General features: G+C 47.1%; 1 protein-coding gene and 1 long non-coding RNA gene across 4 annotated transcripts in view; one reads left to right on the forward strand and one right to left on the reverse strand.

The window, feature by feature from the left end:
• FRMD4A (FERM domain containing 4A) overlaps positions 1 to 16,479 on the reverse strand; it is a 464,351-nt gene that overhangs the window by 321,316 nt on the left and 126,556 nt on the right. The gene's annotated exons all lie outside the window — the stretch shown is intronic.
• LOC128422386 (uncharacterized) lies at positions 8,213 to 9,531 on the forward strand. The gene is made up of 2 exons (XR_008332495.1): positions 8,213 to 8,280; positions 8,981 to 9,531. It is a non-coding gene; the product is annotated as an uncharacterized LOC128422386 (long non-coding RNA).

Below are 16,479 nucleotides of genomic sequence, written 5' to 3' on the forward strand. Positions count from 1 at the left end.
GGGGCCAATAACCACATTCAAATTCATGTTATTCTCACCAGCTATCTATGATTACTTGCTCAAGGTGCAGCCCCAACCATTGTGTGTGTGTGTGTGTGTGTGTGTGTGTGTGTGTGTCTGCCTTGAGATTTTCTGTGGAAAAAATACAGGCAGGATATAGACATAATAAATAATAAATGCTTAAGATATATATAAAAAATGGCAAGTGTGTTATTTCAGCCTGTATGTCAAATACAAAAGGTATACTTGACATGTAGTTCTTTTGCTCTGCAAGTCCCAAAGTACTTCACAACTTAAAGACAATTATACTGTGCCCTGTCTGACATCCACAAAAATCAATTTGAGCTTTTCCATTTATATCAGTGGGGGATTCACACTGTATTGCATCTGGAGGAAAAATAATGTGGGAAAATTTCTGGACTTGTTCCAACAGCCTGCACAGCACCAGGCTAGGAAGGAAAAAACAGGAAAGGAACTCCTTATCCTCTGATACCCAGTTCATCACTTTTACCTGCCGAATGGTGCTGACTCCCAGATTTTATGTTTTTGCAGAATCTTGGGGTTGGGGTATAGATCAGTGGTGGGGTGCATGCTTTGTATGCATAAATGTCCAATGTTAATCCCATGCATCTCCAGGTAAAATGACCTCAGGTAGATTATCAGGGAAAAGTCTCCAGCCACGGTGGCCGATGCCCGTTAGGTCAAAAGCAGAGAGACCAACAGTAGGTGGAGTCAGAGTCAATGACAGGCAGAGCCAACTAATTCTAGGATTAGCCCCAGCCTCTTTCCTGCTGAGTTCTACAAAGGACAACATCGAGACTTACAACCTTGGACTGGCTGTAAGAAAGAAGACATGCAGGTGGGGGCTGAGTGAGGGAAGACTGAGGTTGGTGGGTCAGTGACCCATCTGCCTCAATGGATCAGCCTCCACTGGCTTCTACCCAAGCAAGGCACTACCAATCTGAGTAGACAAAACTGGGTGAAATCAACCAAGGATCTTGGGGACAATCCATAGTTCAGTGGTAGAGTGGATGCTTTCCCTCACTGTGAGAAGCAAAGTTACAGGGCTCCAGGCAGAGGGCCTTCTCGGTAGTGACACCCGCCCTGTGGAACGCCCTCCCACCAGATGTCAAGGAAATAAACTACTACCTGACTATTAGAAAACATCTGAAGGCAGCCCTGTTTAGGGAAGTTTTTAATGTTTGATGTTTTATTGTGTGTTTAATATTCTGTTGGAAGCCGCCCAGAGTGGCGGGGGAGGCCCAGCCATTTCAACAGATCTAACCCACTCTATTTATTTGGCTTAAGGAGAACAACAATAAGGAAGCAACATAAACCAATGAATTGGAACAGAGGTTGGACAAACAAATGCTCTGCGTGATTATAAAGACAGGTAATCCTTGCAGTAGAGAGAGCTCAGTGGGATGTGAGGCTGTAAATTCTGTCTACGTGTTCTTGATTGCAGTTGATATTGCCTTTTCAAGCATCCACCACAGTTGGCGGTCAGGGAGCGATGGGTGACTTTTACTAGACAACAGTATGACAGTCCATTTAGAGCACGCAGTGATGGATTGCTTCAACAGTAATGAAGGGAGAACAAGACATTTCTCTGACAGACACGCTCATGGATAGTTCCTCATGTAAGGTGATAGATTAGCTTCTTCACAAAAAAACTTTTAGCACAGCAACAAGCTTGAAGATTCACAGCCTATTCAGCCTTGAATGTGGAAGCAAGAATATCGCCACTAGGATGACAATTTAATTTCAAAAATTCTGATGCTCTAGAAGGACCCAGCAGCAGAGTAAAAACTTGTTAGCAGCCTAGCAGGGCAGAAATTTATGGGTGGTGGGCGGAGCCTGGCAGTGGTTGCCAGCTATGGGCAGAATCAGAAAGAATTTGAAATTAATCAGCTTCTCAGACACCAGAACTGGCTATCTGATAAAGCACTGATTTGTTGTTACCCCTAATATGTATGGCATTTTACGAAAAATTGGAGAGTTTTGGATTGAAGTAGTATCAGCTAAAGATGGTTGGCATATTGTGGCCCCAGCAATGGTGGTGAGCCGATGAAGTCTGTTTGCCATGACATCCACCAGTAAACAAATGGGAGCATGGGGAAAAGCTTTGTCTTAGGGTCAAACTAGACAAGATGCTGTGAGTTCCATGATAGGGTCTTCCACGGGTTTTTGTTTGTTTTTAAAAGCAACCAGGGAGGAGAACGAGGCATCGGTAGAGGGATTGACTCTTTCTCTTACACCAAGGAGAGTGAAACCTGTGGTCCTCCAGTTTATATTGGACCCCCAACTCCCATAATCCTTGGCCACTGGCCTTAGACAATTCCCCCAACTTTAACAGACCCTCCAAAACTCCTATTTGTCCCACTTACAACCCAGAGTCTAATTTGGCCTTCAATTGAGTCATTAGTCATCAGCCCAAATTTTTTTTATTCTACATTCCCACCACGTGATAGAAAGTGCCTTCCTTCTCTTTACATTTTCAACAATTATTTAATCCTATTCTATACATTTTTGCCATTTTTGCCCGTGTAATATACCATCTATACATCATTTTCATGTAATTCTCTTTCAACAATATGCAATCCATGAATTTCAAATTCACTTTCCACAGTTTTCCCCAATCTTCAAATTGTATATTATGCCCCAAATCTTGTGCCCATTTGATCATTACTGATTTGACTTCTTCATCTTTGGTTTCCCATTCTAATAATATATTATAAAGGTAAAGGGTAAAGGGACGCGTGACCATTAGGTCCAGTCACAGACGACTCTGGGCTCATCTCGCTTTACTGGCTAAGGGAGCCGGCGTACAGTTTCCGGGTCATGTGGTCAGCATGACTAAGCCACTTCTGGCGAATCAGAGCAGCACACGGAAATGCTGTTTACCTTCCCGCTGGAGCGGTACCTATTTATCTACTTGCACTTCGACGTGCTTTTGAACTGCTAGGTTGGCAGGAGCTGGGACCGAGCAACGGGAGCTCACCCCGTCATGTGGATTCGAACCGCTGACCTTCTGATCGGCAGGCCCTAGACTCTGTGGTTTAACCCACAGCACCACCCGCACCCTGACAAATAATATATTATACGCTTCCTTTAATAATTTAGCATTATCCTCTAAAATTTCCTTTTGGAATTTGGAGATTGTGTAGCTAAATCCTTTCTTATTATCTTCCTTGAAGATCTCATTTAACTGTCTATGATGCAGCCAACTCTGAACATGTTCCTTTAAAAGAGATATCTTCTAAGCAAACATACCCAACCCTGCACAAGCCAAAAGGAGACCACACACTAAAAGCATTGGACAAGATACCTAGAATAGGTTTGCCTGAACGAACAGTGATAACAGTTAATGGCTAGTAGCTATCACCCAGTGGGCACCCATTGAGTGGAGGCTCGTAGAAGCAAATTGAATATATTTAGCAAGGAAAAATAGCTTTTGTTTTATTTGCCCTGGGCATGAAAGAAACCGGGGGGGGGGGTTGCTGGCAGTATTGGTTGGGGTTTTTATTTATTTACTTATAAAAAATAGACTGCACTTTCATAAGAATAAAGCAAAGAGGTACACAGCACACAACATTGCAATGGAATAATAAGAACACAAAAAAGAGCAAAATGTTACTTGCTCCTTCATACCCAGCTTGTATATTTATATTACTTTAATTACTGTAATCCTTTAATGTGTGTTTTGTGATATATGTACTTCTATTGATTATTTTGTAAACCTCCCTCAAATCTCAATGGATGATGTGTGGTTTAAAAATGCAGTAAGCAGCAGCAGCAGCAGCAGCAAACTGCTCTTACAAAAGCACCTTGAGATGGAAACTGGCACTCCAAAGAGACGTCCCCAGAACTTTCCTTCACTCGGAGATATGCAGAGCAAAAGACAAGGTTTTCACTCATGAATGGTTCGCATACATTTCATTTCTAACTGCCTGTGCATATACATTATTTAACACAAGAGAGCTAGATATAGGATCAAAGTTGCTTTTGTTATGCATGTGAAATACTGTCTGGAATAAGTCATATATTTGCTCACCTGCAGATGGATTTTACTCTGGCTAGAGAGACAAAAATGAGACATTTCATTGCAATAATAAATTTTATAAAGCATACAAGCGCTTCCTTGTAATATTTAATGCACAATGGAGAGTTGATAAATAGGTTACAGCCCTGTCTCCATAGGACCGTTGATAGGATGGCACGGTATTTGATTCAGGGAGGCACTGAGAGACTCACGGTCTCTTTAACCCTATTATAATTCCGCTGGCCAACCCATGTCATCTCAGGACTTTAGACTGATGATTTGATTTGACAGAATTGGTCAAACAGACAGGCTCTCTTTCCCTCCTTCTATTCAAATGGAATGAATTTCAAGATTTCAGCAACCAACGAACAGTGAAAACTGTGTCGTGAGCAGAGAGGAAAGGAAAGCCTCAACCCAACATATAATGACCTCATTCATTTGGTGTGCCCCCCCTCCTTGAGCCACCTGCCATGTTGGTCTGCTCCACTGGTCAAGGAGCCTCAAGAAGTGTCTGTTTGCAAATGCTTCGAAGAGGTCAGATGCACATATTCTGTGTCCCCAATTATAACATTACAAAAAACTGAGAGGAATGGGAGCTCATTAAAGCTTTTCATTGAACTCCATGGAAACATTCACCATATGGAGGTTGTGACAAGCTTCAGTACAGGAGGGGAATATTTGCCACACACAAAAAAGCAATGGCTGCTTCTCATCACTTTTCAGATTCCAACATTAAGTAGGCCGTGAGCTGATCATTGAGAGGTGATCCAAAGCTTGGACCATCTGTTGCTGGGGTGCACTGACTGCAGCTGTGGGTTCAAATCTTCAGACTCCCATCTACATAAGACACTCCTTGCTCACCCAAAAAGGGTGTCAGGGGATGTCTTACAAATAAAAGGTACAGCCAAATCAAAAGATACACCACAAGGGGGGCTTCTGTTTTAGCTTCAAGGAATATTTTGCTGTTTTGCCATCCACTGTGACATACTTAAAAGCTAGCTCCAAAAATTTCTGAGCCTATGGTGTTAGAGAAGAAGAACAACAACAACTGGAATAGCAGTATATATCTCCAACAGAAAGTTAGTGTGAACTGGTGGACAGAGCAGCTGTGATCATCATGAGGCCTGGCTACTAATTTGAAGAACATACTGTTTGAGTCAAAGTATTTCCCCCCTTGCATTCATGAACCTGGGTATGGAGAAATTCACTGGTGTGAACTGGTCACATGTCCACAGTGCAAACCACACTCCAAAAATAAGAATGTTTTTCTCATTCTCCAATAATTAACCCTACACCATTTCTGTTCTGACACAGAAGCAAGACCATCATGAATGTGGGGAGAGAGACTATTCTGGCATGTTCATGTAGTCAAGCCCTTTGGGCTTTTATGACTGAATTGAGCATTGTGGGAATAAAAAAGGAAGCAATAAGCTTGAAGGTTGACTTGACAGCCAGTACTTTGCATTTAATCAGGGATCATTGACTCTGGTCAAACTCAATAAGCAGTTTCTGTCAATATTCAACTTCATCCCAGAAACAAGACTATCTACTAAAGCCCTGTTTACATAACACATCTTTGATCTCTGGGGCTGGGGTTGCCATAGAATCCAATTGTGGCTGTCGCCATCAAGTAGGCATTCACAAATAAAAGCCTTCCTGAAAGAACCACGTGTCATACTCTTCTTCAAGTTTATGACTTATTGTCTCCGGCTTGATTCGAATACCACAAAAGTACTGCAGAACTTGTCACCGATCTTCACTCTATTCCATTTTATTCTTTGAGTGACCTAGTGTGAATCAGCAGGAGGAGACTTTACATCTCAATATGCTGACAATGTTTACTTGAAAGATCACAACTCATGACATCTCTCAGATGTTCAAGAGAAAATTGCTGCCATCCAGTCTATTATTCAGATTGATGGCAGCTCTCTTCAGCCCTCTCCCCGCCTTCTCTCCAAGACTCAAACTGAACCAGTGTGTGACATCCTCATTCATTTGGACATAATGGTCACATCTGGGAGAAACAGCCACAGCTGCTTTGTTGTTAAAAGATGGCTTTTCCCCTCCAGAATACCAACTGAAAAACTTTTGAACTTGGGGATTTAGAATGAAAACTTGAACCATGATTTGAACTTGGAAGCCTACCATCTCACTAACTTCCCTGCCAGGATATTCAGATGAACATTCCCCCTTCCAGAGTGAGGGGAGTCACATTGTGACAGTGGGCAGAAGATGTGGCTGCCTTATATAAAGATTCTAGATCTTTATATATGTGTATATATATAGCCTATATAACTAGGATAGGATAATAAGTTCACATGCCCTGGATGCCCTGGATGTAACCAGGATAGGGTTGCAAAAACAAATACCATAGATGATGAACAGTGTGGAAATAAATCTGATAATTAAAAGCCAGAAACTAGCTTGACCTAGAGATGTTGCCAGGGTTATCTGATTTGACTCCAAATCAGGCCCACTTCACTTCTTTTACAATTCAAGTGTTATTTCTCTGAGATGTTCTTCTCTAACATGGAATCCTAAATAAAAATCTGAGCATGCACTGTCAGCATTTAGCAGACAAATCTCCCCAAAGCAGGTGCCTTGTAGGTGCATGTGGACACATTCTTTAGTTGTAAACATTTAGACTTGATTATTTCTGTGGAATATATAACTGGGCTATCCAATTAAACAGTCCTTTGTTGCGTGCATATCTTTTCTAATCAGCTCAATCAAATCTCTTGATTGCTTCTTGAAAACTTTTTACAAGTTGTTTTCCTCCACCCAGTTCCAAAGCCTTATCTTGTTCCTGGATTTATTTATGGGGTTGATTTCCAAATGACTGTGATGCGGTGTGTGCAAGGCAGACCAAGCTACAATTCCCAGAGGGCAAAATGATAAAGCACAGCATGCACACGCAAACAATATAAGCTGCAAGAGAATGTTCCAAAGACAGAGAAGCTTTTGAACACTTGCCGACAACAGTTGTAAATGCAAAGTCAATTCCCAATCTAGCCAAGGTTAAGTTCACCAATTGCTTGCTTACTCAAAGTGATAGCGAGAGTAGCAAACAGGCAGAGTGGCACGACTGAGTACCCAGGTTATGGTAGAATATCGAATCATTGTCAAACCACCTAGAAACAGGGCCCTTGACATTATCTAATAAAACATACACGTCAGAGGAAAACTGCTGAGTGTGAAGGAAGCTATACAAAGCAAGAACTGTCAAGGAGGATTGTATAAAAGAGCCCTCTGGAAATGTGCGCCAAATTGCTGCATGCATTGGCTCTTTTCCGAGCTAAGCTGGCTATATTCAAGTAGCACCACACAAAGGACCATGCCTTTTCCACACAGTTCGGTCCATAAATATGGTTCAGCATTGGCTCTTCTCCAAGCTAAGTTGGCCATTTTCAGGTACTCCGCACAAAGAAGTATGCCTTTTTGCACACATTGTAAACCACAAAATACGGTTCAGCAGCGTCTACTAAAACCACAATCTATGTACAGTAGCCTGAGCCTTCACTCAAATGACTTACTATGTACAGAGAGCCAATGTACACAGCAATACCAAGCAGTCTCTGCATACTGTGATGTTCATATGAATTAACCCTGAAGCTGAAATCAAGGAAGTTGGAGGGGAGAGTTGATTTGAGCTGGGATCAAGTCCCAGAATAATGATGCAGTTTTACATCAAAGGGAGCCAATCCACTTCTGGCACAGAGACTGGCTGTCCAGATGGACTGTGTGAGGTTTCTTCTACTGCTGCAACCTGTGCTCAATAGCCAAATGGCTAAAAGCATGAAATTATATTTTTAGGCCTTTATAACACCAAACAAATACACTTCCTTTCTAATTACAAATGAAATCCCTGTTGCCATTTCTCCATCCTGGCATGCTGATTTGCACGGTCATTCAAAGTTCAGCAGGTTGTTTATTACATGCTGATAAGCTACTTTCCATTCCCTCTCTTCATCTCCACTTCTCATGTGATCACTCTCTGCCATCTGGCCCTGTATATTCCTATGCCTGGGTACAGGCATTCACACACAGATCCTTCCACCTGCCAGTGCTGTCTCTCTGTGTATGTATGGTCAGATCTTCCTCATTCCAGATTCAGCTTTGTTCTCATTCTAGAAGTCCTTCTAGAATTTCTGGAATCATAAATGCTTTGTGCACAGACCGACACTGTTGCATGCATGCAGCATACAGATGCCAGCTGTCCCAGTGATAATGTTGAAATGGTATAAACGAACAATATATTGCTTTTGTTTAGCCTGTTTCTGTTCCACAGTAGCATGGGAGTTGTTTGCCCATGGGGTAATTCCATGGGATTACAGAATGCATGTAAATCTTAAAAGCACATGGTCAGATCCTAGTGTGTGGATCTTTCCCACCTAATCGTCCCTGTCCCAGGTAGCCAAAGACTGGGTGGGAGCGACCCATGCAAATGACCCCATTTATATGGTTCCAGTGTCCACATCCATAATGCAGCCTCATATGATGCTGCTCCCATGCTTCTGCGTGTGATGGGCCGTGATATCCTGCAAGTGTGGCTCAGGGGCAGCAGCTGCTGGAGTCTGTGTGCAGCTTCCCCATGTCACGAACCTTCTGGACATCTGGAACTTCCTGAGTAGAAAGGAGTATAAGAGGTTTTCTTTCCCAGCTAAGCCTTGCTTGCACAACAAGGTCTTCCTGACGTCTGGTGAGTTCCTGTATCCTTGGTTGCGCTTCAGTCCTGACCTGACTTCTAGCTTATTCTTCAACCTAGCCTCCAGGCAGGGGTGTCAACTTGAATAAAATATGGGAGGGGCAGGTAAGCCCTACCCCACACATAATCGGTCACATGATGCGATGCAGGCACAAAGGAGTTGGCTCCTATGGCTGCAGGATATCTGTGGTGCTGACTTGTCCTTCGGTTCTGACTTCTGGTTTCTTCCACAGCTTCTGCCTCTTGGCTCACCTCAGACTTCTGATCATGGCCTAGTCCTGACAATTACAATTCTGTACCTATGGTGTAGCCTTGTTCCAAGATGAATAGAGCACATTTTGTTATTGAAAACCAAAGTGTCTTATATCCATGATATAAAATACGATGACAAAATGGGAGGTTGAAGTCACAAGAGAGTTGGACAAAGAGAGCTGTCATTTTCATAACTACATGACAGATGGAGGCCACGCTGGGGACTCTCCGAAAGTTTAATCTATAGCAGCAACAAGCCCTAGAAGAGCACTATGAGATGCTGACAGTTTTGCCCACTGCCTAACAAGATAACAGATGACAATAAAAAGAAAGCAGTTGCCCACAGGAAGCCCTGAAAAGCTGGGAGATAGAACTTTTGGTTGGCTACCCAGAGACAGCAACAGCAAACAAGGGACAGAAACCGGAATTGTTTCCTGCTCTTATTGGGTTTAGATCTACCATTACTGGTTTTCAATAATGTTGTTGTTGCTACTCCTATACTGATCTTTCCAGTAAATGGAATAACTGGGAATAGCACAGGTAGCATCTGGGGCCGACTACAAAGCAAGACGATCAGGGGAGAAAATTGACAGCTGGAATTACCCCAAGTTATACAGTCCTAAAGCCTCTGAGCATTGATTCTCACTTTACTGATTGTTTTAAATTGTTTTTAATGTTGCTTTAATGGTGTAACCCTCCCTGGGACCTTATGGCGAAGCGGCCATGCCCCTTGACACCTTGGCTCATTGAGGTTTGATCTATAGGTGACTGTGCAAAGTATTTGCAAGCATGTCAGAAGAATCAAGCATTGGCAGACAACAGCTATCCTTGTTAATAGAAGACAGACTTGCCCCCATTGTTCAGGGAAGGAAGAAGAGTTTGGAGGCATGCTAATGTCTTATTTTACACCTAATCTATTTGCTAACTGCCAACACATGCGCACCACTGTATTTGGCCATCAATAAGACCTGGAGAGAAAAGTGTTTTCTTCCAGGAGCACCACCCCCACTTATAAACAAACCAACAGCTGTTTGCCTCCATTTTGTATACAGAACTTCATTTTGCACCTGGCGCTCACTTGCCAAGTACACTGAGGGCTTACAATGCATATTTGCATTGGCTCACGGCTCTTGTTGTTGGTTCCATCCAGCCTGTGGTTGTGCAGCACACCAACCCCCTTCCTCCACAGGCATAGCCTCAAACGTGATCACATTTTGTCACATGTAACTCTGCCCCTCCCTCAAAATATTATGCCCACATGGAGACACATGCTTGCATGCGCATCTGTGTGAACAGGGACATCTCTCTATCTCTTTCCTAGGTTTCTTAGTTTGACTTAAATACTTTCTAAAGCATGGAGGACAACAGATTGGGAAAGTGCCAAATATCCTTTTATTGGATTTGGCAGGTATGTTTGCTCAGGAAAGAGAATGGAAGCAAATGGTTTACCTTTACATAGCTAAATAAGTCTTTTGGAAAGGCTACTCTTCTGGAGTCAATAGGAATAGGAATAGTGATTAGTTCTGCCTCTAATGAATTCAGCCACGGCACTCAGGACTGATGGCTTACTGATTTTTGAGCCCAGGGATCAGCGTTCCTCTTCAACTCCAGGAGCCACAAGAGTGTGAGAGCTGAGAAGAAGCGACACGGAGCAGAGTGGGGTGAAGCTTTAAAACGAAGTGCATTAAATGCAGCAGCCACCAAGAAGAGCCTGAGAAGTGGTTGCCATCAGATACCTACAGGGAAGTGACATGAATGAAAAGCAGCACTTATCAAAGCTAGCATCCAATAAGGATGCTGTCAGCGCTGCCCAAGGTCCCAGCTCACACAAGACCAACGCTGCTTCTTGCTCAAGTTTAAAAGTCTTTATTGAAGTTCAGTTTCATTTCCAGACGCGCAGCGCGCAACGCTACGTCTATCCATCAGACCGTAGAAGTCCCATCTGAATCTCCTCCCCCCTGACACCAGCTTAAGATTCTAGCCTTACTCCACCTCTTCCTCTGTTCCTTCTTTCTCTGGGTCCTTCTGCTAGTCGGAGTCTCAGCCCTCCTAGATTCCTCTGACGCTGATTCTGCTGACTCTTCTCCCCCCCTCCTTCTGGCTTTAGGACCTGGCTCCCAATCCGGGTTTTCTGCTGTCCCGCGCTCCTCCACATTTGAACTTGGCGCGCGCGCGCAGCCTCCCACTTTCCTTCTGACCGTTACACTTGTGTCACTGCTCCCCCTTTCGGGGAGGCTAGCTGGACCTGGCCTTCCCTCCGTCTCCCCACTCCCCGATGGAGGAGAAGCTGGTCCTGACTCACGTGACTCTTCCCCCCCACTGTGCTCTGGTGGGGGAACTGGCCCTACTCCTCCGCTACTCCTTTGGGACTCCCCTCTGGTTCCTTGTTTATGGATCGTCCCCCCTGGGACTCGCCTCGCTCTTACCATAGGCGCCCCCTCCTGGGAATCTTCTGATTCGCTGGAGAAGCTCATGGAATCTCTCGGTCCACTGTCATATTCCCCTACGCTCCCCTCTGATTCCTCTCCTCCGCTCTCTATTTGCTCTCTCCCCTGCTCTTCTGCTCCTGAGCCTCTGACATCCATCCCCCCCTCGAAGCCCCCCCTTCCCCCCTCCCCCTCTTCGGGTGTGGGTTCCAGGTGCTCCAGCGCTGGGGGTGTGAGTGCTGGCTTCCGTTCTCTCCCCCTGGTGTGCAACCGGCCAGCGGGATCAGGCCCCCCCACGATGGGTTCGTCGACGTCGACTTCCTCTGCTTCCATTTCTCTGCTGTCGTGCTCAAAACCAAGATCCTCCCCCCACACGTCCATGTCCACCTCTCCACCCGGTCCCTCGGGTGAGGCTGTGTGCAAGGGCCCCCTCAGCAGTTCCCTGCTCCACCCCACTTCTGGTTGAGTGTCCCACCAATAGGAGCGGTCCGTGGCAAACCCCGAGAGCGACCCCTCCGGGGAGCTCATCCCCGGCGTCGGCTCCTCATCTGAGGAGAAACCCTGGAACGTGCTGGCTGACAGTGTGGGTGTGAAAAGCCAGTCGTCGAAATACTCCGCCGGCATGGGTCTGTGTGGGAAGATCGAATGGAACTCGTCTTTGAGATAGTGCTCCTCCACGGCGTAGCACGGAACCCACTCGTTGGCGCTGGCCGGAGTACCCTCCCTGGCGAGGAGATATTCAACTCCCTCTTCCCCCCATCTGGAGTCCAAAATCTGCGTGACCTCGTTGAGTGGCGTCGCCCTCTGTGGTCCCTCCCCTGTTGGCGATGGGCTACGTGGGGCTGGTGCGGTCCCTGGCGCCTGAAACCTGTGGGGTGCCTTGTAAGGCGTGAGCACTGACCTGTGAAAGACTGGGTGCATTCTGGAGCCCTCCGGGAGTGTCAACCGGTAGGCCACTGGATTGATTTGTGCCGCGACCTGGTAAGGTCCCAGCTGCTTGTGTCCTAGCTTCCTCTTAGCTAGCGTTCTGGCCGGCACTGCCTGAGCTGCTAACCAGACCCAGTCCCCTACCTGTATGTCTTCCCCAACCCTCCTGTGCCTGTCTGCCTGCATCTTGTAGGCGTGTTTCGCGAGTTCCAAGTGCCTTCGGAGTTGCTCATGGACCTCCTGTAACTCTGCGGCTAAGTGCTCTGCCCCCCATGGCTCCCCCTCTGCCTCGGTCTCCAACCCCGGGAAGGTTCTGGGGTGGCGCCCATTGTTGGCGAAGAACGGTGTCACCCCTGTAGACCCGTGCTTCGTGTTGTTGTAGGCAAACTCGGCTAGCGGTAGGTAGTCCACCCAGGTCGAGGGCTGTTGATTGGCGTAGCATCGCAGGTACTGCTGCATGATGGCGTTGACCCTCTCCGCTTGTCCGTTGGTCTGCGGGTGTCGTGCCGACGCTAAGTTGATCTTGACGTTCAGGATGCCCAGCAGCTTCTGCCAGAAGTTCGAGATGAATTGGCGGCCCCGGTCGGACAGGATGGACCGCGGCAGGCCGTGAGCTTTGAATACGTGGTCTATGAACAGCTTGGCGGTCTGTTCCGCTGTGGCCACCTTCGCACACGGAATGAAATGCGCCATCTTGGTGAAGAGGTCTACGACCACGAGTACCGCTGTTTTGCCGCGCGAACTGGGCAGATCTGTAACAAAGTCCAGGGCCACTTTCTCCCATGGTTCGAGCGGCGTCTGCAGCGGTTCCAGCAGACCCGCCGGCTTCCTGTGTACTGGCTTGGCCCTTTGGCAGGTGTCACACCTGGAAACGTAATCCGCAACTTCTCCCCGCACCTTGGGCCACCAAAAGTCCCTGGTGACTAATTCCGCCGTCTTGTCCTTGCCGAAGTGCCCAGCGCTGGGCGCGTCGTGCAGCTGCTGCAAGACTCTCGCGCGAAGGTCGTCTCCCGGTACGTAGAGAGCCCCTTTGCGGAGGAGTAGTCCGTCGCGTATCTGGAACTCGTCGTCCCTCGCTGTGCCGTTTCGCACCTCCTCCATCTTGGATTGCGCAAACGAATCCGCCTGTAGCGCGCGACGGACTGCGTCCAGGTCCACTGCGGCTGAAGCGCACGCCCACACCTCTGGTGTGAAAATGTGTTTGGCCGCTGCCGGTGCCGCTTCCTCGAGATACTGCGGCTTCCTGGATAGCGCATCCGCCATGACGTTGTTGTCTCCCGGGATGTATTCTATCCGGAAATCGAAATCTGCAAAGAACTCCGCCCAGCGGATGTGTCTCTGGTTCAGGAACTTCGCCGTGCGCCAGTACTCCAGGTTCTTGTGGTCTGTGCGGACCTGCACTGTGTGTCTGGCTCCGACGAGGAAGTGCCGCCACGCCTTGAAGGCTGCATGAATGGCCAGCAACTCCCTGTCCCAGATGGTGTAGTTCTGCTCCGACGTGCTGAGCTTCCTGGAGTAGAATGCGCACGGTCTCCAGTCCCCTTGCGGATCTTGCTGCAACAGGACCGCCCCCACCGCTCTGTCCGAGGCGTCCGTTTCAACCCTCATCGGTTTGCTGGGGTTTACGTGTAGCAGCTGTTCTTCGGACGCGAAGAGACGCTTGAGCCTCCGAAAGGACTGCTCCGCCTGGTCTGTCCAGGTGAACTTCTTCTTCTTGGAGCTGAGGGTGTCCGTGATGGCCACCGTCTCCTTCGCGAACCCCTTGATGAACTTGCGATAAAAGTTGGCGAAACCGACGAACTTCTGGACCTCCTTCCGGTTGCGCGGGCTCTTCCAGTCCAACACTGAGCGGACCTTGGCGCTGTCCATGGCAAGTCCCTTGTCGGACAGCTTGTAGCCCAGGAAATCCACCTCTGTCGTGTCGAACTGGCACTTCTCCAGTTTGGCGTAAAGTCTGTGCTCCCGTAGTCTCTGCAGGACCTCCTTGACGTCCTCCTCGTGCGCCTCCTGCGAGTCCGAAAAGATCAGGATATCATCTAAGAAGCAGACGCACTTCTTGTAGAGGAGTCCCGCTAGCACGTGGTGCATGAAAGCTTGGAAACAATGGGAGCCATTTTGGAGACCAAACGGCATGACTCTGTATTCATAGGTTCCTAAAGGCGTAAACATGGCTGTCTTCCACTCGTCGCCCTCCCGCATGCGTATAAGGTTGTAGGCCCCTCGTAGATCCAACTTGGTGAAGATCCGTCCCTTCCTCACCGTCGCGAGCAGGTCGTCAATTTTGGGCATGGGGAATGCTGTGGGCTTTGTCCTGGAATTGATGATTCTATAATCCACTATGAGCCTCCGTTCGGGCGTGTCTCTCTTCTTCACGAAAAACACGGGACTGCCCCCCACTGCTTTGGATTCCCGGATGAATCCCCGCTTCAAATTGCGATCTATGAACTCCCTGAGTTCTTGCATTTCGTCTTCAGACATGGAGTACAGTCTCCCAGTCGGCAGCGTCGCCCCTGGCAGGAGGTCAATCTTGCAGTCGTAGGGTCTGTGGGGAGGCAGCTTGTCTGCTTCCTTCTCGCAGAAGACTTCCCAAAAGGCCTTGTACTTGTTGGGCACCGCTTGCACCATGCCTAGGTGTAGCTGCGGTGCATCCTCTTGCCCCTCCTCTTCCTGGCAGGTCTGGATGCAGTGCGCTGCGCAGTAGGAAGAGCAGAAGGTCAATTGCCGCTGGTACCACGCTAATGCCGGGCTGTGCCTATCCAGCCAACTCATGCCCAACACTATGGGCGTGTCCGACAGGTGGGTGACGTTGAAACTGATGACTTCACGGTGGTTCCCAATTTGCATCACCAGAGGCGGTGTCTGCTGTACCACCTCTCCTCCCAGTATCTTCCTGCCATCTACCGTGACAACATTTAGGGGCGTCGTGGCTGGCAGGAGTGCTATGCGATGCTGCTTGACGAAGTCCAACCCTACAAAGTCTGCGTTGCTACCAGAGTCAATGGTAATAGGGACCTCCAGGGTGAGCCCATCGGGCAGCTGGAGCGATGCAGTGAGTTGCACCACTGGTTTGGGTGGGAGGGGGTCTGTGGGCTGCAAAATCTCTGGGGACTGCTTCACTGACTCGCCTGGTTGAGCCCCAGTGCCTCCGTCTCCAACCAGGCTTCGCCGTTTCCCTGCTGCTCTACTCCCTGCTGAATTGCTCCTTTAACAGTTGCTGAGGCTGCAGTGTGCTTCTGGAGCCTCTGGGGACACTCTTTGGCCATGTGCAGTGCACTGTCGCAGATGTAACACTTCCTGCTCCCTGCTCTTCTGCTCCTGAGCCTCTGACAGATGCCTTTTCTTAAGTCAATTAAGGTATCTACATTAAGTTATCTACGTGAACAGGCTGCATTCTGAGGACAAGATGCTTCTAGATTTGCTAACAATGTACTCAAGCAACTGGAACTGGAAAGTGCATTTTATGCTAGATGAAATGAAACATTCCTTTAGTATGTCCAAAATTTAAATCTAAATACATAAATACATATAAAGAATATTTATTGCTGTGTATCTCAGGGCTTTCCTGCATGAACAGTTTTTTATGCATGAAAGCAAGAGCAAAAGCCGGCAATAACAAAATCTGGATAGCAAGCATTCAAATACGATGACATCCGTAACATGACCACACACTCAAAAGATGTTATTGTTGTATCTCTTCCTTTAACTGGCAGCATTTCAGAAGTATCCAAAGTGGCTGGAGGTTTTTCCACAAGAAAGAAGCAAGTTCAGAGCAACATTTCTATAAAAGCTCTAGGGCTCACATTCAGGGCAGATTGTGCACCATTTAAAAATCCTTAGGAATGGATGTGATTAAACAGATAAACTGCTTTGAGGGTTTTTTCTCCCAACAATCATGGTATATAAATTATATGAAATATACAAACAAAGCATGCTGTGTCAAATATCACCTGCTTCATGGAAGAGATGTAAAAGGGAGAGATACAACTGAAACAAATATGTAAGAACAACCACAGCAAATTTATGCAGCACTTCCGAGAGACAGAGAGAAATCTCAATCCTAAGTACTTCATAGAATTTGTTTTTAAACTCACAAGCTAACCCTAAGAGAGAGGAATTCCAGAAGGGCA

This window comes from Podarcis raffonei, chromosome 10 (assembly GCF_027172205.1).
Source record: "Podarcis raffonei isolate rPodRaf1 chromosome 10, rPodRaf1.pri, whole genome shotgun sequence".
Taxonomy (NCBI): Eukaryota; Metazoa; Chordata; class Lepidosauria; order Squamata; family Lacertidae; genus Podarcis; species Podarcis raffonei.